Source organism: Adiantum capillus-veneris, chromosome 16 (genome assembly GCF_014529385.1).
Source record: "Adiantum capillus-veneris isolate H3 chromosome 16, ASM1452938v2, whole genome shotgun sequence".
NCBI lineage: Eukaryota > Viridiplantae > Streptophyta > Polypodiopsida > Polypodiales > Pteridaceae > Adiantum > Adiantum capillus-veneris.
This window is the reverse complement of record NC_140946.1, coordinates 76,670,480-76,694,903: the sequence shown is the minus strand read 5'-3', so window position 1 is coordinate 76,694,903 and position 24,424 is coordinate 76,670,480. Positions and strand designations below refer to the sequence as shown.

The 24,424-nt window shown below is 44.6% G+C and overlaps 1 pseudogene; it reads left to right on the top strand.

Moving 5' to 3' along the window:
• Nucleotides 1–15,226: 15,226 nt before the first annotated feature.
• LOC147439303 (uncharacterized) lies at nucleotides 15,227–19,891 on the top strand (annotated as a pseudogene).
• Nucleotides 19,892–24,424: the final 4,533 nt, after the last annotated feature.

Below are 24,424 nucleotides of genomic sequence, written 5' to 3'. Positions count from 1 at the left end.
TCCGAAATGTGATTCCGAAATATATCGAGTAGATCTCCACGGGACAAAAATTCCACAAAAGGTATTGCGACATTTTCCTCTGCTTCCTCGCATCAAGCATTTCTTCGAATGTAAGTCCATGGCCGCCCTAGCATCATGGCATGAGTAGAATAAATCTTCGGATGGTGTGCTACGAATTCCTGCAGATTGCGCAACGTGGAAACATATAGATGGAACATGGTCGGATTTTGCCAGGGAAGCTCGAAATTTGCGCTTAGGGCTGGCTATGGATGGCGTAAATCCATTTGATCAAAGATCAACATCTTACAGTGTATGGCCCGTTGTCATCGTCAACTACAACATTCCCCCGTGGTTGACTACGAAGAAGGGGCACCTATGGCTAAGCTTGATTGTGCCAGGGCGATATAAAGTGGGGAATATGGATGTGTATCTTCGTCCACTATTGGAAGAGCTACAACAATTGTGGATTGGCATAGAGGTGGTGGATATGAGCCGACACACAGGACGACGGAATGCTTTGATCAGAGGCATTCTAATGTGGACCATGCATGACTATCCCGGGCTAATAGAATGCTCAGGTGATCTATTGACACTCCTCACTCAGACACTGTAAATCTTGTTTTTTCCCATAGTTGATCTATTATCATGTGTATACATGCAGGGCTTCAAACAAGCGGATATAGAGCATGTGTCACATGTGGACCTAGACTGAATGCACGTAGGGCACCCTCACTGAAGAAGAAAATCTACGAAGGTCATCAAGCGTATCTTCCAGAGAATCATGTGTTACGCGACGGCTTTTTGGGAAGAGAGCCACCAAGGATGTCTGCACAAGCATGGTTAGAGCAGAAGGAGATGTGTGATGATGGATTGCCTCCAGGGATGAAGAGACTATCTCTATGGTACGAGTTACCATACTGGCCCCGACTCATGATCAATCACTTGCTCGATCCAATGCACATATTCAAGAATGTGGGTAATCTACTATGGGACCATCTGACCGGTAAGAAAGATACTTTGGGAGCCAGAGTTGACCTTAGAAATGTGGATCGTATGGAGCAATATTGGCTGCAAACAGCGTCTGATGGATCGATAAAACTCCCTAAAGCACCATGGATTTTCACAGGAGCCCAAGAACGCAAAGTAAAAGAGACCATTCGATCTTTGCGGACCCCCACTGGCGTAATGCACTCGCTCCGAACGTGTTTTACTAAAGAAGGAAAGCTTACCGGTTTGAAGTCACACGATTGGCATAAAATGTGTCAGGTACGTTCATAGTGGACTTTAATATCATTGCATAAAATGTGGACTTTAATATCATTGCTGCACATACTTTACAGTTTATTTTACCGGTTGCCATTGAGGGATGTTTGTCTCTCGACATCCGTAACACAATCTACAAACTTGCAAAGCTGGTGCAATGGATCTCAAAAAACGAGATCAACGTAGACTCCATACCATTCGCCAAACTAAATGCTGCGGAGCTTGTGTGCATGTTTGAGAAACATTATCTTACTACCATGCTAACCATTCAGGTGCATCTTCTTGTTCACATAGTTGATGAGGTGGAAATAGCTGGCACAGTTCATTCCAGATGGATGTTCTTCTTAGAACGTTTCATGAAAACGCTTAAGGGATATGTGCGTCAAAAGGCACGTCCGGAGGGTAGCATGGCAGAAGGTTGGTTGGTATCAGAGTCCGTAGTATACATTAGAGAGTGGCTAGATGGATTTGATAAAGCTCGGGACACGCTATGGCGAACCATAGATGATGAGCGCATATCTGGGATTGTCATGTGCAATCTCGGTGTTGAGAAGAAGATGACGGAAGATCTAGAGGCTAAAATCAACCGATTTTGCATGCTTCACAATTCAGTGATGCAAAAGTGGATTTCACAATATGAGGATGAAAAGCAAGAGCGACAAAGGGCACAAATCGAGTGGAGACGGGGAAGACGACCACCGATGCAGTATCCGACGGTTCTGGAGAGCCTACCAACCTTCATGAGATTAAGATGGTTGCACAACCAATTGAAAAGCGCACAACAATGCGGTGACGAAGTGACTCAGGAAGAGTGGGAGTACTCTCGGGGTTGCGCGACGAAGGTATGTTTGCAATGTACGACATGCTAGAGACTTTATTTCTAAACGTTTGAACGGCCACTCATAATCTTTGTTTGTTGTAGTATAAGTCATACACAACAGCATGGTGGAAAGGTCGACATTTTAGGGTGGAACGAATCGACAAAAAGCGTTTTACTCAAGATTGTGGAATCATGGCAAAATTTGAACAGTCTAGTCGACGACGTTCCTCTGATGCAGATCCTGTGGTGGCGGAACTCACTTTCTTCGGCACGCTGCAAGAGATTTTGAGGATCGATTACAGAGGATTTTTTGTCGACTTGTTCGACGTGCAATGGTTTTCTTGAGGTGGATTCTACTAAGAAATGGACTGACCTAAGAGACACTTTCGTACTACCCGAGCATTGTGAACAAGTAAGTATGTAAATAGTTAACATCCCCCTTTTACAAGTTATGTGCTTGAAAGCTCTCATGTAAGTTATGTGTCTCTGGCAGGTAATATTTCATCCTACAAAGTCTACATCAAACTGGTGGTACATCATAGAGGTAGCCCCTCGTAGTGCAAGGACGTATGAAGGCTACCATGTGCCAATCACAACGGCATCAATGGAGGAGATCAGAGAAGATGCTCAATCACAAGCCGCTGCGGTGGTGCCAGACGAGCATCAAGATGCTACTACTCTATATGGGGTGCATGCAGAGGAGCTACAAAATGAAACAGAGGATATGTGTTTAAACGGAGAGCTCTATATAGATATAGGAAGTTATGTTGAGTTACGCGAGGATGAGAGAGAGATCTCTTAAAGCCACAAATATTGTATTTGAACAATTTTGCTCCGTGTTGTAAAAGCTCTGGCTCTCTAAGTACCTTCCATGGCGCTCACATCTTTTGATTGAAAATTCTGAGTTTTCGACTTGCCTCTTCTATCATTCAATTCATTGCGTCATTGTATTTAATGGTCTTTGCGTCATTGTCTACTCTATTCATTCAATATTAAGTTTAAATATTCGTGTGTTTAATGCAGGTATGGATGATGAGGAGTTTCTTTCTTCTTTGTCACCGCAGCAGAGACATTAGTACGTGGAGCGTCATCGCTCTGGCGCATCATCGCGCGTTCCTACTCCATCCGCATCTCCCTCTATTTCGGAGCATTCGACGCGCTCCGAAGCTTCGGCGTCGACGAGACGAGCTTCAAACTCGTCTAGACACCGGCGCTCTAGTGGTGGCAGTGGCAGTTGTTGTGGGGATTCCGCCACCGATGCCTCCACACCGCCTCGTGTTCGACGAGGCTCTTTACCCTCCCCTTCTTTGCCCGCCCCCACACCAGCCACAGCATCGTCATCTACGCCAGGTTTTGCATGGCTGACTGTTCCTAGCAGCTACACACCTCTACCTACTCCGCCAGGGGCCACCCCACTTGACACTCCTCCCTTCGGGGCCCAGACGCCGGTGGAGACACCTGACGTCCGTACCCCCATCGACACGCCGCTAGCACTACAAGAGGCTATTCATATTAGCGACGCTCAAAAAAAAAATTCCCGGCGTCGCTATGAGCGTCGCAAATTTACAAGGAAATTTGCGACGCTCATAGCGACGCCGGCTGGGCTAAAAAAATAACCGAGCGCGCCCAAAAACTCAGATCTCAGATCTGAGTTTTTCGGCGCCCTCAAGCAAGGAGCAGGTAACGCTCTCCCTCACTCTCTCTCTCTCTCTCTCTCTCTCTCTCGTTTTCTTCTCCACACACACACACACACACACACACACACGAGGAGAGGAAGGAGAGCCAGGTATGCTCCTTCCCTCTCCTCATTCTCATGTTCCCTTCCCCTCTTTCTCTCTCCCTCTCTCTCTCTCTCTCTCACACACATACACACACACACATAGTGTTTTTGAGAGAGAGAGAGAGAGAGAGAGAGAGAGAGAGAGAGAGAGTACAAACAAAAACAAAAACGCACACACACATACATAAACAAAGAATGCACACACACATTGAGAGAGAAAAAGAGAGAGAGAGCATGCATAAACAAAAAACGCACGCATTGAGAGAGGAAAAGAGAGAGAGAACATGCATAAACAAAAAACGCACACATTGAGAGAGGAAAAGAGAGAGAAAACATGCATATGATCCAAAAAAACGCACACACATTGAGAGAGAAAGAGAGAGAAACTAATTTAACATCGTAGGAAACTAATTAAAATTAAAAGACCTAAAGATCTAGTCTACGAGGAGTTGAACTCAAGACCTATTATTCAAGAATGGCATAATCAATCTATCATACTTGGCATGGGTGATAGAAAGGTTATACCATTTATCTCTTTTTATTGGCACACACATCCACACACGCGCACACACACAAGAAGAAGAGAGTTATAACGTCGTAGGAAACTATCTTAAAAGACGTTAAAGATTAGGTTATATGTAGACTTACATTAAATTAGATTTAGATTTATTTTTAACTAGATTTACATTTATTTACGCTAGATTTAGATTTACGCTACATTAGATTAGATTTAGGTCTCCATAGACTGCGATGCCTGCATGAAGCGGGTGAAGAAAGCCCTCAATGGAATATAGGGTATTGCTGCCTTTACTCATGGTGGGCTCCGTCGATCCAAAAGTACTGGTGAAATGTCTTCAGAAGATAGGGAAGAAGGTGGATCTTCAGGGCGGCAAGAGTCACTACATCCCCGACACAATGACCATCTAGACAACCTCTAGTCATTCAACAGCAACTTCAAAGTTAGTAACAAGAGCAAGAACGGTCTAAAGGGCCAATTGCTGTCGTCAGATGTGGATGGAGATGAGGCAGCGTCACCGCCGGAAGTTAACTCTCACATCTTTAGTGATAAGAATGCCAACTCTTGCCAAGTTATGTGAAAAATTATGTGTTAAATTAGTTTTAAGGTTCTTATAATCCCTGTTAGTTTAGTTCTTTGTTTTTAATATAACATAATTTACGTTAGATTTAGATTTATGTTATATTAGATTAGACTTAGGTTTATTTAGGTTTACCCACACACACACACACACAAGAAGAAGAGAGTTTTAACGTCGTAGGAAACTATCCCAAAAGACGTTAAAGATTAGGTTAGATGTAGACTTACGTTAAATTAGATTTAGGTTTATTTTTAGTTAGATTTACGTTTATTTAGATTTACGCTTATTTACGTTAGATCGAGTCCACGCAAGAATTACTTACGGTTTAGGGTTTAGAGTTAGACGAACAATGAAAAGATCTACTGTGAAAAGATGTTAAGATGCTGTGAAGTGCTACAGCTAGAGAAGAGGCAAAGGGGTTTTGTCCACTACATGCAGTATCATGTAGACGTGGGTGTGTAGATCTCTTGTACCCACAAATATAGGTATTGACCAATAAAGACGAGATTATAACCCGGTGGTGCTGATCTCCGTGCACCTCTAGACCGAGGTGTGCGCGGATTGGACATGACTAGAGAATGTGAGGTAAAGAGAGAGAGAGAGAGAGAGAGAGAGAGAGAGAGAGAGAGAGAGAGAGAGAGAGAGAGAGAGAGAGAGAGATAAGACGAAGAATGCCAATAGAATATTAAATTTGTTGTCCAGGTTATAAGTTTTTTATCCTCATTATGAGTAGCGACGAGGATGTGGGACCGTCCAACCGAAACACCTATCTCTCAACGAGGGTCTTATGTCCTTGTAATCAATGCAAGCATGCTGTGCGAGGGACAAGACGTGTTTCTTTGCAGCACGTTCACGAATTTGGCGAGTTCGATCCATCTATTATAGATCGAGTTGTTGCCAATTATAACTCGTCGGACTCTGACGCTGGCCAACATGCAGCAATCTTGCAACCCAATAGACGTGTTCGCAGGCGCTTTGGTCAAGCAGCATATGTGAGGCCACAAGATGTAGCCCCTGACAGCTCGGGGGATGATCAAGTAGAGCACATTCCCAACGAGGAAATGTTTGAGCCCGAGATTGATGAAATGATCGAGACGATCATGGATTCAGAAAGGCTTATCTATGATGATATGAAAAGTGAAGTCCATACGCCATTGTATAATGGAGCACGTATGTCTAGATTGAAAGCACTCCTGGTTCTTCTCAACATGCAGGCAAAGTTTGGATGGAGTGACACTAGCGTCACAGCGTTTTTCAGGTGATCTATTACAATTAGTTTACTTTAATAAAACTCTAAATGTATAATGATCTGATAGATTTTTACACGACTGTATCATATTTTTATGTTGTGTAGATTGCTGAAAGAGCACATACTACCAGCTGACAATGTGATGCCAGATTCCCGAGATGAAGCAAGAAAGATTTTGCGAAACTTGGGGATGGATTACAATTCTATCCACGCTTGTCCTAATGACTGCATTCTTTTCAGAGGGGAATACATAGACATGGAGAAGTGTCCGAAATATTTTTCTGAAAGATATCGATTAGATCTCCACGGGACAAAAATTCCACAAAAGGTTTTGCGACATTTCCCTCTGCTTCCTTGCATCAAGCATTTCTTCGAATGTAAGTCCATGGCCGCCCTAGCATCATGGCATGAGGAGAATAAATCTTCGGATGGTGTGCTACGAATTCCTACAGATTGCGTAGCGTGGAAACATATAGATGGAACATGGTCGGATTTTGCCAGGGAAGCTCGAAATTTGCGCTTAGGCCTGGCTATGGATGGCATAAATCCATTTGGTCAAAGATCAACATCTTACAGTGTATGGCCTGATGTCATCGTCAACTACAACATTCCCCCATCGTTGACTACGAAGAAGGGGCACCTATGGCTAAGCTTGATTGTGCCAGGACGATATAAAGTGGGGAATATGGATGTGTATCTTCGTCCACTATTGGAAGAGCTACAACAATTGTGGATTGGCATAGAGGTGGTGGATATGAGCCGACACACAGGACGACGGAACGCTTTGATCAGAGGCATTCTAATGTGGACCATGCATGACTATCCCGGGCTAATAGAATGCTCAGGTGATCTATTGACACTCCTCACTCAGACACTGTAAATCTTGTTTTTTTCCATAGTCGATCTATTATCATGTGTATACATGCAGGGCTTCAAACAAGCGGATACAGAGCATGTGTCACATGTGGACCTAGACTGAATGCACGTAGGGCACCCTCACTGAAGAAGCAAATCTGCGAAGGTCATCAAGCGTATCTTCCAGAGAATCATGTGTTACGCGACGCCTTTTTGGGAAGAGAGCCACCAAGGATGTCTGCACAAGCATGGTTAGAGCAGAAGGAGATTTGCGATGACGGATTGCCTCCAGGGATGAAGAGACTATCTCTATGGTACGAGTTACCATACTGGCCCCGACTCATGATCAATCACTTGCTCGATCCAATGCACATATTCAAGAATGTGGGTAATCTACTATGGGACCATCTGACCGGTAAGAAAGATACTTTGGGAGCCAGAGTTGACCTTAGAAATGTGGATCGTATGGAGCAATATTGGTTGCAAACAGCGTCTGATGGATCGATAAAACTCCCTAAAGCACCATGGATTTTCACAGGAGCCCAAGAACGCAAAGTAAAAGAGACCATTCGATCTTTGCGGATCCCCACCGGCGTAATGCACTCGCTCCGAACGTGTTTTACTAAAGAAGGAAAGCTTACCGGTTTGAAGTCACACGATTGGCATAAAATGTGTCAGGTACGTTCATAGTGGACTTTAATATCATTGAATAAAATGTGGACTTTAATATCATTGCTGCACATACTTTACAGTTTATTTTACCGGTTGCCATTGAGGGATGTTTGTCTCTTGACATCCGTAACACAATTTACAAACTTGCAAAGCTGGTGCAATGGATCTCACAAAAGGAGATCAACGTAGACTCCATACCATTCGCCAAACTAAATGCTGTGGAGCTTGTGTGCATGTTTGAGAAACATTTTCCTACTACAATGCTAACCATTCAGGTGCATCTTCTTGTTCACATAGTTGATGAGGTGGAAATAGCTGGCACAGTTCATTCCAGATGGATGTTCTTCTTAGAGCGTTTCATGAAAACGCTTAAGGGATATGTGTGTCAAAAGGCACGTCCGGAGGGTAGCATGGCAGAAGGTTGGTTGGTATTAGAGTCCGTAGTGTACATTGGAGAGTGGCTAGACGGATTTGATAAATCCTAGGACACGCTATGGCGAACCATAGATGATGAGCGCATATCTGGGATTGTCATGTGTAACCTCGGTGTTGAGAAGAAGATGACGGAAGATCTAGAGGCTAAAATCAACCGATTTTGCATGCTTCACAATCCAGTGATGCAAAAGTGGATTTCACAATATGAGGATGTAAAGCAAGAGCGACAAAGGGCACGAATCGAGTGGAGACGGGGAAGACGACCACCGATGCACTATCCAGCGGTTCTGGAGAGCCTACCAACCTTCATGAGCTTAAGATGGTTGCACAACCAATTGAAAAGCGCACAACAATGCGGTGACGAAGTGACTGAAGAAGAGTGGGAGTACTCTCGGGGTTGCGCGACCAAGGTAAGTTTGCAATGTACGACTAGCAAGTGACTTTATTTATAAACGTTTGAACGGCCACTCATAATCTTTGTTCATTGTAGTATAAGTCATACACAGCAGCATGGTGTAAAGGTCGACATTTTAGGGTGGAACGAATCGACAAAAAGCGTTTTACTCAAGATTGTGGAATCATGGCAAAATTTGAACAGTCTAGTCGACGACGTTCCTCTGATGCAGATCCTGTGGTGGCGGAACTCACTTACTTCGGCACGCTGCAAGAGATTTTGAGGATCGATTACAGAGGATTTTTTGTCGACTTGTTCGATGTGCAATGGTTCAAGATAATCATGGAGGGTCGCAACGCTACTGTGTGTAGAGGAGAGTCTGGTTTTCTTGAGGTGGATTCTACTAAGAAATGGACTGATCTAAGAGACACTTTCGTACTACCCGAGCATTGTGAACAAGTAAGTATGTAAATAGTTAACATCCCTCTTTTACAAGTTATGTGCTTGAAAGCTCTCATGTAAGTTATGTGGCTCTGGCAGGTAATATTTCATCCTACAAAGTCTACATCAAACTGGTGGTACGTCATAGAGGTAGCCCCTCGTAGTGCAAGGACGTATGAAGGCTACCATGTGCCAATCACAACAACATCAATGGAGGAGATCAGAGAAGATGCTCAATCACAAGCCGCTGCGGTGGTGCCAGACGAGCATCAAGATGCTACTACTCTATATGGGGTGCATGCAGAGGAGCTACAAAATGAAACAGAGGATATGTGTTTAAACGGAGAGCTCTATATAGATATAGGAAGTTATGCTGAGTTATGTGAGGATGAGAGAGAGATCTCTCAAAGCCACAAATATTGTATTTGAACAATTTTGCTCCGTGTTGTAAAAGCTCTAGCTCTCTAAGTACCTTCCATGGTGTATAACGCTCTTTGCTACTCGCGCTCACATCTTTTGATTGAAAATTCTGAGTTTTCGACTTGCCTCTTCTATCACTCAATTCCTTGCGTCATTGTATTTATATGCGTCATTACGTCATTGTATTTAATGGTCTTTGCCTCATTGTCTACTCTATTCATTCAATATTAAGTTTAAATATTCGTGTGTTTAATGCAGGTATGGATGATGAGGAGTTTCTTTCTTCTTTGTCACCGCAGCACAGAAAGTGGTACGTGGAGCGTCATCGCTCTGGCGCATCATCGCGCGTTCCTACTCCATCCGCATCTCCCTCTCTTTCGGAGCATTCGGCGCGCTCCGAAGCTTCGGCGTCGAGGAGACGAGCTTCACACTCGTCTAGACACCGGCGCTCTAGTGGTGGCGGTGGCGGTTGTTGTGGGGATTCCGCCACCGATGCCTCCACACCGCCTCGTGTTCGACGAGGCTCTTTACCCTCCCCTTCTTTGCCCACCCCCACACCAGCCACAACATCGCCATCTACGCCAGGTTTTGCACGGCTGACTGTTCCTAGAAGCTACACACCTCTAGCTACTCCGCCAGGAGCCACCCCACTCGACACTCCTCACTTCGGGGCCCACACGCCGGTGGAGACACCTGACGTCCATACCCCCATCGACACGCCGCTAGAGACCCCTGGCGGGACACCCAGGTTCACGCGTCACCGGCCAGAGGGCTTGCCTTACTCCGTCGACATCAGCGGCGGCATCATCATGGATGATGACGGCAAGAAGGTGATCTCGCGCATGGGTGGTCTTTGCTCTCAGCTGTTTAGACACTACATACTAAACAAATGGAGTGAAGTACCAAGTGATTTAAAAAACAGAGTCATCAGCATACTTCATGATGAGTTTCCCGTTCCAATACGGGATCAACGCTTCAATGAAGACCTGATGAAGATTCGAATGCGCGAATACTGCAAACACAAGCGTTCCGAAGTGCAAAAAGCAATCAAGAATGGGTGGAACAGGCCAGATTGGCTGGCCAAAGAATATTGGAAGAATGCGAAGAAAGCAGCGCGCGAGAATCCCGACAAGTGGAAGCAACAAAAGGATGGAGCCAGAGCGCGAGTAGAGGCAGGGAGCTCGCACCACTTGGGGAGCGGTGGATGGGCATCATTTGAGGCCGATTTTGTAAGTGTTTTCGCATTGCTCTTTATGTTTGATAGTTTAGGGTTTATGAGTTTTTTAATTCTAACATAATGAATTCTTTGTATGTTTTGACAGTGGTCGATGACAGGACGTGATCCCACACCGTACGAGCGCGAGTACGCAGGCAGGAAGGGCTTAAACGCCCTGATGGACATTCTCAGTTCTCGCGGCGGCATGGTTAGTATTGGGTTTTACTCTTTTCTATTTTTTGTATTGTTTTATAAATGTCGTTATATGTTTATACTTACTAAAAGCTGTCTTATTGTCTTTTTTTGCAGAATCCGACAGATACGCCGCTTGGACGCGATGAGACATCTGACTAGACAACGTTAGTTTAGCCATAGCTAGATAGCATTAGTTTAGGGTTTCTCATAGCTTATGTATCATGAGACGGATTTTATACGTCTTTTTGAACCATGTATATTATTACATTTGTCACCGCTGTTCATTTTTCCAATCAATTCTTTATGCCTATGATGTTGTACAATTGTCATTATTACATTTGCCAATCAATTCATTTTGCCTATGATGTGTACAATTGTCAATTTTACGCTTGTCAATTTTGCAAACAATGCGTCTTGTGGGTGACTATTTTGGGTCTATTATCTACCCTTGCACTTTTTTTAAAAAGTGAATCAAGTACAATATGGTTGATGGGTGGCAGGGCATTCAATGCCCTGCCACCAAAAAACAATTCTCTCGGGCGTCGCTATAAGCATCGCTATTTATGGCTCTGTAGCGTCACTATGAGCGTCGCTATAGTCTTCTGTGTAAACGTCGCTATAATCGTCGCTATATGTGTCGCTATAGTCTTCTGTGTAAAAGTCGCTTATAGCGACGCATATAGCGACGCTCTCGTAGCGACGCTCGTAGCGACGGTTTTAGCGACGCCGGGGGTTATAAAAACCCAGTGTATTTCCGTCGCTAACAGCGTCACAAGAGCACACAACCTCTTGTAGTGTAGAGACCCCTGCCGGGACACCCAGGTTCACGCGTCACCGGCCAGAGGGCTTGCCTTACTCCGTCGACTTCAGCAGCGGCATCATCATGGATGATGACGGCAAGAAGGTGATCTCGCGCATGCGTGGTCTTTGCTCTCAGCTGTTTAGACACTACATACTAAACAAATGGAGTGAAGTACCAAGTGATTTAGAAAATAGAGTCATCAACATACTTCATGATGAGTTTCCCGTTTCAACACGGGATCAGCGCTTCAATGAAGACCTGATGAAGATTCGAATGCGCGAATACTGCAAACACAAGCGTTCCGAAGTGCAAAAAGCAATCAAGCATAGGTGGAACAGGCTAGATTGGCTGGCCAAAGAAGATTGGAAGAATGCGAAGAAAGCAGCGCGCGAGAATCCCGACAAGTGGAAGCAACAAAAGGATGCAACCAGAGCGCGAGTAGAGGCAGGGAGCTCGCACCACTTGGGGAGCGGTGGATGGGCATCATTTGAGGCCGATTTTGTAAGTGTTTTCGCATTGCTCTTTATGTTTGATAGTTTAGGGTTTATGAGTTTTTTAATTCTAACATAATGAATTCTTTGTATGTTTTGACAGTGGTCGATGACAGGACGTGATCCCACACCGTACGAGCGCGAGTACGCAGGCAGGAAGGGCTTAAACGCCCTGATGGACATTCTCAGTTCTCGCGGCGGCATGGTTAGTATTAGGTTTTACTCTTTTCTATTTTTTGTATTGTTTTATAAATGTCGTTATATGTTTATACTTACTGAAAGCTGTCTTATTGTCTTTTTTTGCAGAATCCGACAGATACGCCGCTTGGACGCGATGAGACGTCTGACTAGACGACGTCAGTTTAGCCATAGCTAGATAGCATTAGTTTAGGGTTTCTCATAGCTTATGTATCATGAGACGGATTTTATACGTCTTTTTGAACATTGTATATTATTACATTTGTCACCGCAGTTCATTTTGCCAATCAATTCTTTATGCCTATGATGTTGTACAATTGTCATTATTACATTTGCCAATCAATTCATTTTGCCTATGATGTGTACAATTGTCAATTTTACGCTTGTCAATTTTGCAAACAATGCGTCTTGCGGATGACTATTTTGGGTCTATTATCTACCCTTGCACTTTTTTTAAAAAGTGAATCAAGTACAATATGGTTGATGGGTGGCAGGGCATTCAATGCCCTGTCACCAAAAAAAATTTCTCTCGGGCGTCGCTATAACCGTCGCTATTTATGGCTCTGTAGCGTCGCTATGAGTGTCGCTATAGACTTCTGTGTAACCGTCGCTATAACCGTCGCTATGAGCGTCTCTATATAGCGACGCAAATAGCGACGCTCTCGTAGCGACGCTATTAGCGACGGTTTTAGCGACGCCGGGGGTTATAAAAACCCAGTGTATTTCCGTCGCTAACAGCGTCACAAGAGCACACAACCTCTTGTAGTGTTTGAAGGGTTGTGGCCAAGCGTGAGCTTTCTTTGATCCATGACCAGTGTTGGCATTGCTTTAACTTGAAAATTTTGGCTATTAAGAGCCATTTAACTTTCATTCCATCAAAATTTGTAGTCATCTATAGCTCATAGCTAGCTTGCTCTTAAATTGTAAAATTTCATGTGAGCTAGTTGTTAGCCAACCTTTTTGGAGATCTTTAGAAATGTACATTTTGTCTTTCAAAAACCACTTCAAATTCATTCAAAGTGTGTTATTTGTAGCTCATAATTTGTTTTAAATTGCACATTTCATTTGAGCTATAAATCAATCAACTTTGAATCATGCATGAGAGATTGTAAGAATGACCAAAATTGTTTATGTAGAAGCATTATCTCTCTCATTTTTAATGTGTGTGCATATATTTGCTACTAGAGAGCATCATCATGTGCATAACCAAAGGCACTTTTTCCCCTTGGGTTTTGTCCTTTGGTATATTTGAGTATTTAAGACGCTAGCATTAGGATTGCAATCAACGTTGTTTTGTGTTTTTCGTGGATTTCAATAAATAGTTTTTGGAGCTTATGCTTCAAAAATCTTGGCTTGCAAATAAAAGGAATCAAGGGGCTTCTACCAAAGTGGATGCTTTGCTCAAGGATGCTCAAAAGAGTATGAATAGGTGAAATCCTTCCATGATATTTCTCTTTTGTTCATCTCTCCATTCTCTATACTTGGATAAAGTGAATTTGCTTCTAAAATATGGTTCTTTTCATTTTCACAAGCTAAGCATACATGAAAGTTTCAACACTTTTCTTTGTGAATATCAAACTCATTTAAAATTTGGCTTTATGTGTGATAATCATGTGTAATTAGTCTTGACCTTAGGTTAATGTAGGATCATTACTTGTTAGTCTTAGATTCTTAGTGATTGTCTTAATACTCCACTCACTCCTAACATGAGCTAGGGCTATGATTAGGCTTTAGTCTCTTAGTGCATTTTCCATAAGCAATCTAATTATGGAAGAAATAAACAATGCAAACAAAAGCATATGAATCAAAAAAGGTGTCAAAAAGAGTAGAAAAAATGCTACTAGACACATGAAAACTAAATTTATATGTTATGTTTGTGTATTTTTTAGGCCTAGCACCTTATTGGCACTTGTAGGCAAGGGGAACCACCTTGGTTTGTTTGGTTAAGGCACTAAATCAATGCCCTGCGCTGATAGGGGTTAGCCGTTGCCTTGGTAGGCTAGTAGATTCTAAGAACATCTCCTTGAGGGTTCAAGGAGCCAAGAGCCGTAGCTAGACTTGTTTTGGGGTGGTTGCCTTGTGATGTACTTTTATTTTTACTATGAAATACAAAAAACAAAATCTTCCATGAACTTCAAAAAGTCTTGACATTGTACTAATAGATTAGCAGATTCTTTGTAGCCCATAGACATGATAGACTTGGATGCTTTATTAAGATTGGTCATATAGTTTTTAGGCTAGTAGATTCATGAACTTGCACTTCATGTTTTATTCATCTTTGCTAGCCTTAGATACTCATGACTTATCTTATGTTTTGTAGCTCAACATTCCTCTATGGACGTTGGTACAGTTGAGTTGTGTCGGTCCAGAATAATGGCTATAGCCTCGCTATGGAATCATGTAGATACAGGTCGACGCGGTGGAGTCGATGCCAGACGTCGATAGCGACAAGCTTGATCGTGATGTGTGTGCTAAATGTGGCTCGAAGTTGGTCGAAGGCCATTCCGAAGCTATGCCAGGTTGAGAGGCCTCAATGTGTTGAAGCTCGAAAATCGTCGCGAAGTGTTGCTGTGATATGTACGCCAAAGCTACCTTGTGCTTGAAGACCATTGTGAGGCATGACCATAATTATGGTGGCTTAGTTTTTTGGATGTTTTGGTTTGAGGATATGGCATGTACTCTGGATTGCACGTGACAAGGTAAAGTCGCAAAGTGGGTGGGTAGTTAAAAACGAGGCCAAGGACGAAGGGCTGGCCATCTCAGAGGGTTGCAGGACCGCCAAGAGAGCTAAAAGGAAGCCGCCAGGGCTTGGATGTTGCATGAGGGGAGGCTGCTAGGGGTGGCCTTTGGAAAGTGCTGTAGGAGGCCTTGGCGTATGCTTGAGGGTAATATTGCAGGAGGAGGAGTATAAGGGGTGGCGCGGTTTACAAGGGGAGCCGGAGGGGGTTGCAACCTCAAGGGGCTTGGAGAGCAGAAAAACAAGGTGCTGCAGGTAGGAGGGCCTTCAGGAGTGGCCAGCACCGCCAGCTCGTGTATGAAGGAGGCCGCTAGAGAGCTAGCTGGTCGTGAGCAGGACCAAGCTTGGGAGTACAGGGATCCAAGGGCTAAGGCTTGCAAGCAAAAGGTGGGGCTCGCCATGGGCTGCCAGGAGCCGCCTTCAACAAGGTGAGAACAGGGCTACAAGACAGCGCCACAGGAGGTGAAGAGGGGCGACTCAAATGCTCCATCGGAGTTGGGCTGCATATGAAAGAAGGGGGGAAGAGAGGTTGGTACTTTGTGAAGGGGGAGGTCACGCCAAGCATCAAGGGGCTGCCTATGAAACAGAAGAACTGACCGTCAGTGTGAGTTGCTAATAACCGAGGAAGGATACTAGGTTGCACCAAAGCACGCAATTGACAATCGTCATCCTTGTATTGGGATTGTGTTGATGTGATACATAGTTGGTTTGAGTTTTGTGTCAAGTTAGCCATCGATTTCATCTGTGTCTCATCTTTTGCCATATACCCGCGGTAGCGGTGGCTCCGGGGCAGTGTGTGTGTGTGTGTGCAAAGAGGGAGTAGAGAGATTGTGCGGGCAACTTGTATGAGTGGTCGAGGCGTAGGTCGCCTCCCTGTGTGAGTACGTTTACCGATTGGGGAGTTATATGCATCAATTGATGTAGGGATATGATGGTTTGTTGGTGGGTTTCTTGTTGAAGTGCTCATGTGTGACTGTGGGTAGTTGGGATTGCTTGTAGGCGAGTCCATGGTGCGAAGGTTAGCAGATGGTGTGCATGTGTACGTGATTCTGTGTGGCTTGGGGTGCTAAATAACTACTGGGCTATAGAGAGGCATCTAGTTTATGTACTGTGTGTGTTCCCATTTTCCCCATCCCATCAGTGGTACCCCATGGAGGACATACTGATTGCTCCTTGGTGAAGTCGAAGACGGTGTCACGGTTTGAAGAGCAAGGTCTAACAAAAATGGCATGGTCGGGTTTTCCTACTTTTGGAGGTGCTGAAGATGCTGAGGTGTGGATACAGGACTATGGCCTATTTATGTTGGAGAGTGGCTTGTCAAGAGAAGAGGGAGTGGCCCAATCTTTCCCACTCCTAGTTCGTGGCAAAGCAAAGATATGGTAAGAGGGCTTGCAGGCTGAAGAAAAGCTGGATTGGAACACATTGGAAGCGGCATTCCGAAGCCGATATGTGGCCAACACGTATTGGAGTGAAGTGAAGCAGATGATGGACAACCTAAAGCAAAGCCTTGACGGTGATTTGAGAGCATTTGTGGGAGTTCGAGGCCATATGGAGGAAGTTGGTTAAGGTAACTGCTGTAGAGAATGAATATTTTTTGAAGATGACCAAGTTTGTGGACTGCTTGCATGTAAAAGTGCGGGATAAAGTCGAGATAGATGGATCATGCACGTACGAGGAGGCAGTAGCCTATGCATAGAGCAGGATGAAGAAGCTTTTGAAGAAGCAACAGGCAAAGCAGGTGCTGGCGAGTCCATTGGTGCCAAGGCCAATTGCTAGGGAAGAACTTCAAGTAATCCGACTCTTTGTTGATGCACATGTGGTAGCAGCGGATAGGTGTGATGATAGAGTAGAGACGATACCGTGTGGGACTATGAGGCCTCAGCAGCTACACAGAGGAGTCTACCAAGTACCGCTTGATGTGCTTGACCAAGTGAAATCCGAAAATCAAGCAGTTGAGAAGATAGATGAAGTGCCAAAGGGTGAGTTTTGTGGAGAAAGCCGAGGTGTGTTCGCTATAGCAGTGCCTTGGATACGGACAACACATGGAAAACGGAGTCTGCTTTCTCAAGGTATGAGATGTATGATGTTATGTATGTTGATAATTGGGTCAAAGAAAAGCACGTTGTAGGTGAAGAGCGAGTTTGCAAAGAACAGGGCGTTGGGCAACCCTCTCTCTTGCCTTGTGATGGTCAGGCCAGGTTGGCTGAAGAAGAATGTCTTGATGAAGATGATTGGGGATTCGATGAGCCGATGGTCGATGTAGATGACAAGTCACAGGTTTTGGTTGCTAAAGCTATGGCAAGAATACAAGGTATGCAAGGCTTGCTGCCTTTTCTAGTGTTGTGTGAAGAGTCTACAGGTGAAGATATGCCAGTACCTGCTTTGGATGATCAGTCGCCACAGGTTGGTGCCATGTTGTTCATGGATGTGCTGCTGAAGATTGTTTTGCAGGTGGCGTTATGCCGATTGCTACAGGTTGCCTTGCTTAAAGATAATGATGTTGTGGAGAGCTCTCTAGCTAATGGCTGGGAAACAGATGATGCAAAGGCTTTGCAAGGTGTGCAGGCTTGTGTTCGGCATGCAGATGGCTCATGCTTGCAGTTTTTTGAAGGGTTGTGCTGTCAAGAGCTATATACATGGATGGCTTACAGGTTTACAAGTGCAAAGCAGGGAATACTTGCCTATGTTTTACATACAGATGATGATAAACAATGCTATATCTTTGCTCCAGGTGGCATTTACACTATGCTTGGGGAAGCCTACGGCTTTCCATTTGACCCAAGTGGGTGCTACAGCCAGTGAATCTCTCTCTATTTATCTAGTGCTATTTATCTAGCTCCTGTACATAGTATCTATCAATTTTCTTCTTATGCACTGATATCTTATCTAAATAATGCTATGGTTGAACATAAATGCTTAATGAGGGGTTGGGCAATGATGGTACATCTGAGTTATGTCGGTCCAGAATAATGGCTATAGCCTCGCTATGGAATCATGCAGATACAGGTCGACGCGGTGGAGTCGGTGCCAAACGCCGATAGCGACAAGCTTGATCATGATGTGTGTGCTAAATGTGGCTCGGAGTTGGTCAAAGGCCGTTCGGAAGCTATGCCAGGTTGGGAGGCTTCAAAGTGTTGAAGCTTGAGAAATCATTGCGAAGTGTTGCCGTGATATGTACACCAAAGCTACCTTGTGCTTGAAGACCATTGTCAGCACGACCATAATTATGGTGGCTTAATTTTTTGGATGTTTGGTTTGCAGCCGTGCTGCCTTCTCAATGGAAGCACTATTCAAATCGACATGGCATTTTATCAGCAAGTGAAGGGGAGTTACGTGAACTTTTTTGGTCAGTGACATTGAGGCCCTGCCATAGGTGCTGGTAGAATATGGTCGGCAGTGGGGACCGTGTGAAAGGGGGCCAAACCCAAGGTTTTTTAAAGCTATCAATAAAAGGAAAAAAAGAAAACGAGCTGCAGGAAAGAAGAGGCAGCGCTGCAGGTATGGGAAAGGAGCGCCAAGTGTTTGAGTGCATGGAGGAGCCCATGTAGGGCTGCATGTAGGGGAGAACTGGGCCTGGTGTGTGGATGGCATAGGGAGCATCAAGTGCTGCATGCGAGTAGAAGGAGGGGACGGTACAGGCATGGGGCAAGGAGCTGCATGAGGTGAGGCCATCAGGCCTTGGGGTAGTGCCAAGGAGGGCCAGGTGTAGTGATGCATGAGGTGAGGCCAAGGGGGGCCGACAGAAAGGCCGCCAAGGGGCTCCATTGCAAGGGGGTGCTAGTGTGCAGCCGAGCAGGTGTTGAGGACAGCCACCTCAACGGATGATATGGCATGTACTGTGGATTGCACGTGACAAGGTAAAGTAGCAGAGTGGGCGGGCAGTTAAAAATGAGGCCAAGGACGAAGGGCTGGCCATCTCAGAGGGTTGCAGGACCGCCAAGAGGGCTAAAAGGAAGCCGCCAGGGCTTGGTTGTTGCATGAGGGGAGGCTGCTAGGGGTGGCCTTTGGAAAGCGCTGCAGGAGGATGCCTTGGCGTATGCTTGAGGGCACTATTGCAGGAGGAGGAGTATAAGGGGTGGTGCAGTTTACAAGGGGAGCCGAATGGGACTGCAACCTCAAGGGGCTTGGAGAGCAGAAAAAACGTGGTGCTGCAGGTATGAGGGCCTTCAGGAGTGGCTAGCACCGTAGTTCATTGTGAGAAGGACCAAGCTTGGGAGTACAGGGATCAAGGGACGAGGCTTGCAAGAAAAAGGTGGGGCTCCCCATGGGCTGCCAGGAGCCGCCTTTAATAAGGTAAGAACAGGGCTGCAAGATAGCGCCACAGGAGGTAAAGAGGGGCGACTCAAATGCTCCATCGGAGTCGGGCTGCATATGAAAGAAGGGGGGACCCGTCAATGAGGAGGGGTTGGCACTCTGTGAAGGGGGAGGTAGCACCAAGCACCAAGGGGCTGCCTATGAAAGAGAAGAATTGACTGCCATTGTGAGTTGCCAATAACCGAGGAAGGATACCAGGTTGCACCAAAGCACACAATCGAGAGTCGTCATCCTTGTATTGGGATTGTGTTGATGTGATACATAGTTGATTTGAGTTTTGTGTCGGGTTAGCCATCGATTTCATCTACGTCTCATCTTTTGCCATATACCCGTGGTAGCGGTGGCTCCGGGGTTGTGTGTGTGTGTGTGTGTGCAAAGAGGGAGGTAGAGAGATGGTGCGGGAAACTTGTATGAGTGGTCGAGGCGTGTGTCGCCTCCCTATGTGAGTGCTTTGACCGATTGGGCAGTTGTATGCTTCGACGATTGATGTAGGGATATGATGGTTTGTTGGTGGTTTTATTGCTAAGTGCTCATGTGTGACTGTGGCTAGTCGTGATTGCTTGTAGGCGAGTCCATGGTGCGAAGGTTGGCAGATGGTGTGCGTGTATACGTGACTCTGTGTGGCTTGGGGTGCCGGATACCTGCTAGGCTATAGAGAGGCATCTAGTTTATGTACTGTGTGTGTTCCCATTTCCCCCATCCCAACGTGCTTTCTACCATGTCATCGTGCTTTGCTTCATCGACACACGAGGACGTGCGCCAATTTAGGACGGGGGAATGTTAGCAGTGGCTAACACATGCTACACCCATTATGCACCAAGCTAAGGGTGTACTGTTGTGCACAATATTTTCTGTTCATTGTATAAGGCCTTGGGCACATTTTAAGAGTTCCAAATTGAATAAGATTTAGGCCAAAGAGCTCAAATTTATCCCATAGTTGAAGGGATTGAAGTCCAAAACTATAAAAGAGCCCTATGCTAAATGAGAATTCATTCTTGGTGTAAGCTCTCTTCTTTGTAGAGTGGATGGTCATGAGGCTCATGGGCTTTCCATGTCCATGTAGCTCTTGATTTCTAATACTCAATTGCACTTTCTTTCTTATTAGTCTTATTTGTTTTAATTGTGTGAAGTGAGATTGTATTAATGTGATGTTAGATGTCTAATTTATTTTTTATTTCATCTCTTCTATCCACACCAATGGACATGGTGTGTGTGTTGTGCCTTCCTTGTCTTTCTCTCTTTCTAGCATGTGTGATTTGTGTGTGTGCGTACGTAGTTGCATTGAGGGGATGGACCGGAATGGACACACTAATGTGGAGTAGGTATGTGAATTGCATGCTTGTGTAGTTGTGGTTAGGGTGATTGATGTAACAGGTTACTTTCAGTCACATGATTGTGTGCAAAGTGATTAGTAAGTAGGAATGTGTGGTCAATTAGAGGAAGCCCCTTCCATGGTCTCTCTCTATAATGGGTAGAAGGATCCCTTGAATCCTCTATTTGAATGCATCCTATGATGCTCATGCCTCCAAACGCTAGCCGGTTTGCCGATCCACGGATTGATAATCTTATGTGGGTTGCGATTAGGCCGTTGCTACAATGTCTCCCTACAAACTCCAAAATGAGGATCAAAACGCAGTCGAAATGCAGATTCGACTTCACAATTGGACTCCAAAGGACTGAATAGAACCCTAAGATGCACAACATCTAAACGGAATCGCCTCAATTGGACATTGTTTGACAATGGCTCTCAAGAATTCTGAGACCCCTTCCTTGACTGCTCATGCTTACTGCTCCAAACTCCTTAGAAACAACCATGCACTAATACCATGTTAAGAGAGAGAGAAAAGGAGAGAGCTTGAGCTCTTGCAAGCACACACAAGAAAGATGGAGGCAAAAGACTGTATTTATTCTTCTTCACTAACTCAAGGTAAGAGGTCTACAAAAAACACAAGGGAAAATACAACATAAAAGGGAACTAGTACAATGGTTTAGTGTAAACCACTAGTGAGTGAGGTGAGTGGATAAGTGTGCCATCACTCTGGTACGTAGACCAACTCCGTGTAGTACAAGTGTAGTATCACTGCAAAGATAGACTTTCTTTTTCAGGGGGATGAATTGGGACCATTTTGAAAGCCAAGCCTTGTCTAATCTAAGTTTTATTGTAGCTAAATAACTAATAAAAAAGAAGATCACTCCACAAATCATCTTTGAAGCTTCAAGTGTGTCAACATGAAAGTGTGACACCACTTTAACAACTCTATGCTTTAATTTCAATATACTCAACTGACAATGAGTCTGACAGTCAAGCCTTCTGAACCTAAATTTTGCCAACGATGCCACTCAAAAAATGTGGGTGCTATACCAGCTGGGCTCTGCCCATTTGATGTATATGAGGGGATTACAAGAAAAAATATGGATTACCGTTTGCTTGGTGTGACAACAAATGCACCCAAAGCTTCCTTTTAGGGCATTGTGTGACATCCTTGTCTGACAGAGGCCTTGGTTCAACTTGGTTTCCCAAATCATGGGGCATTAAATTCACTGACTCAGAATGTACACATTTGCATCCAAAATGTGTGGATTGGATTTTAATATCCAAAATCCGGCTCCAAACTTTGCATATCTGTGAATCAAAATGTGAACAAAAGATTAGCACAATTTCTTTTGTACCTTCTTTGTCTCTTACTTTCTGTTCCCACGCAGCACGCACTGTCATATGTGAATAGCCTAGATTTCAAGGTGCTTGAGGCCACCCTACACGTTTTGGACTTCAATCCCTTCAACTATTGGGAGAGCTACAACAATTGTGGATTGGCATAGAGGTGGTGGATATGAGCCGACACACAGGACGACGGAATGCTTTGATCAGAGGCATTCTAATGTGGACCATGCATGACTATCCCGGGCTAATAGAATGCTCAGGTGATCTATTGACACTCCTCACTCAGACACTGTAAATCTTGTTTTTTCCCATAGTTGATCTATTATCATGTGTATACATGCAGGGCTTCAAACAAGCGGATATAGAGCATGTGTCACATGTGGACCTAGACTGAATGCACGTAGGGCGTCCTCACTGAAGAAGCAAATCTACGAAGGTCATCAAGCGTATCTTCCAGAGAATCATGTGTTACGCGACGGCTTTTTGGGAAGAGAGCCACCAAGGATGTCTGCACAAGCATGGTTAGAGCAGAAGGAGATGTGCGATGATGGATTGCCTCCAGGGATGAAGAGACTATCTCTATGGTACGAGTTACCATACTGGCCCCGACTCATGATCAATCACTTGCTCGATCCAATGCACATATTCAAGAATGTGGGTAATCTACTATGGGACCATCTGACCGGTAAGAAAGATACTTTGGGAGCCAGAGTTGACCTTAGAAATGTGGATCGTATGGAGCAATATTGGCTGCAAACAGCGTCTGATGGATCGATAAAACTCCCTAAAGCACCATGGATTTTCACAGGAGCCCAAGAACGCAAAGTAAAAGAGACCATTCGATCTTTGCGGACCCCCACTGGCGTAATGCACTCGCTCCGAACGTGTTTTACTAAAGAAGGAAAGCTTACCGGTTTGAAGTCACACGATTGGCATAAAATGTGTCAGGTACGTTCATAGTGGACTTTAATATCATTGCATAAAATGTGGACTTTAATATCATTGCTGCACATACTTTACAGTTTATTTTACCGGTTGCCATTGAGGGATGTTTGTCTCTCGACATCCGTAACACAATCTACAAACTTGCAAAGCTGGTGCAATGGATCTCAAAAAACGAGATCAACGTAGACTCCATACCATTCGCCAAACTAAATGCTGCGGAGCTTGTGTGCATGTTTGAGAAACATTTTCTTACTACCATGCTAACCATTCAGGTGCATCTTCTTGTTCACATAGTTGATGAGGTGGAAATAGCTGGCACAGTTCATTCCAGATGGATGTTCTTCTTAGAACGTTTCATGAAAACGCTTAAGGGATATGTGCGTCAAAAGGCACGTCCGGAGGGTAGCATGGCAGAAGGTTGGTTGGTATCAGAGTCCGTAGTATACATTGGAGAGTGGCTAGATGGATTTGATAAAGCCCGGGACACGCTATGGCGAACCATAGATGATGAGCGTATATCTGGGATTGTCATGTGCAATCTCGGTGTTGAGAAGAAGATGACGGAAGATCTAGAGGCTAAAATCAACCGATTTTGCATGCTTCACAATCCAGTGATGCAAAAGTGGATTTCACAATATGAGGATGAAAAGCAAGAGCGACAAAGGGCACAAATCGAGTGGAGACGGGGAAGACGACCACCGATGCAGTATCCGACGGTTCTGGAGAGCCTACCAACCTTCATGAGATTAAGATGGTTGCACAACCAATTGAAAAGCGCACAACAATGCGGTGACGAAGTGACTCAGGAAGAGTGGGAGTACTCTCGGGGTTGCGCGACGAAGGTATGTTTGCAATGTACGACATGCTAGAGACTTTATTTCTAAACGTTTGAATGGCCACTCATAATCTTTGTTTGTTGTAGTATAAGTCATACACAACAGCATGGTGGAAAGGTCGACATTTTAGGGTGGAACGAATCGACAAAAAGCGTTTTACTCAAGATTGTGGAATCATGGCAAAATTTGAACAGTCTAGTCGACGACGTTCCTCTGATGCAGATCCTGTGGTGGCGGAACTCACTTTCTTCGGCACGTTGCAAGAGATTTTGAGGATCGATTACAGAGGATTTTTTGTCGACTTGTTCGACGTGCAATGGTTTTCTTGAGGTGGATTCTACTAAGAAATGGACTGACCTAAGAGACACTTTCGTACTACCCGAGCATTGTGAACAAGTAAGTATGTAAATAGTTAACATCCCCCTTTTACAAGTTATGTGCTTGAAAGCTCTCATGTAAGTTATGTGTCTCTGGCAGGTAATATTTCATCCTACAAAGTCTACATCAAACTGGTGGTACGTCATAGAGGTAGCCCCTCGTAGTGCAAGGACGTATGAAGGCTACCATGTGCCAATCACAACGGCATCAATGGAGGAGATCAG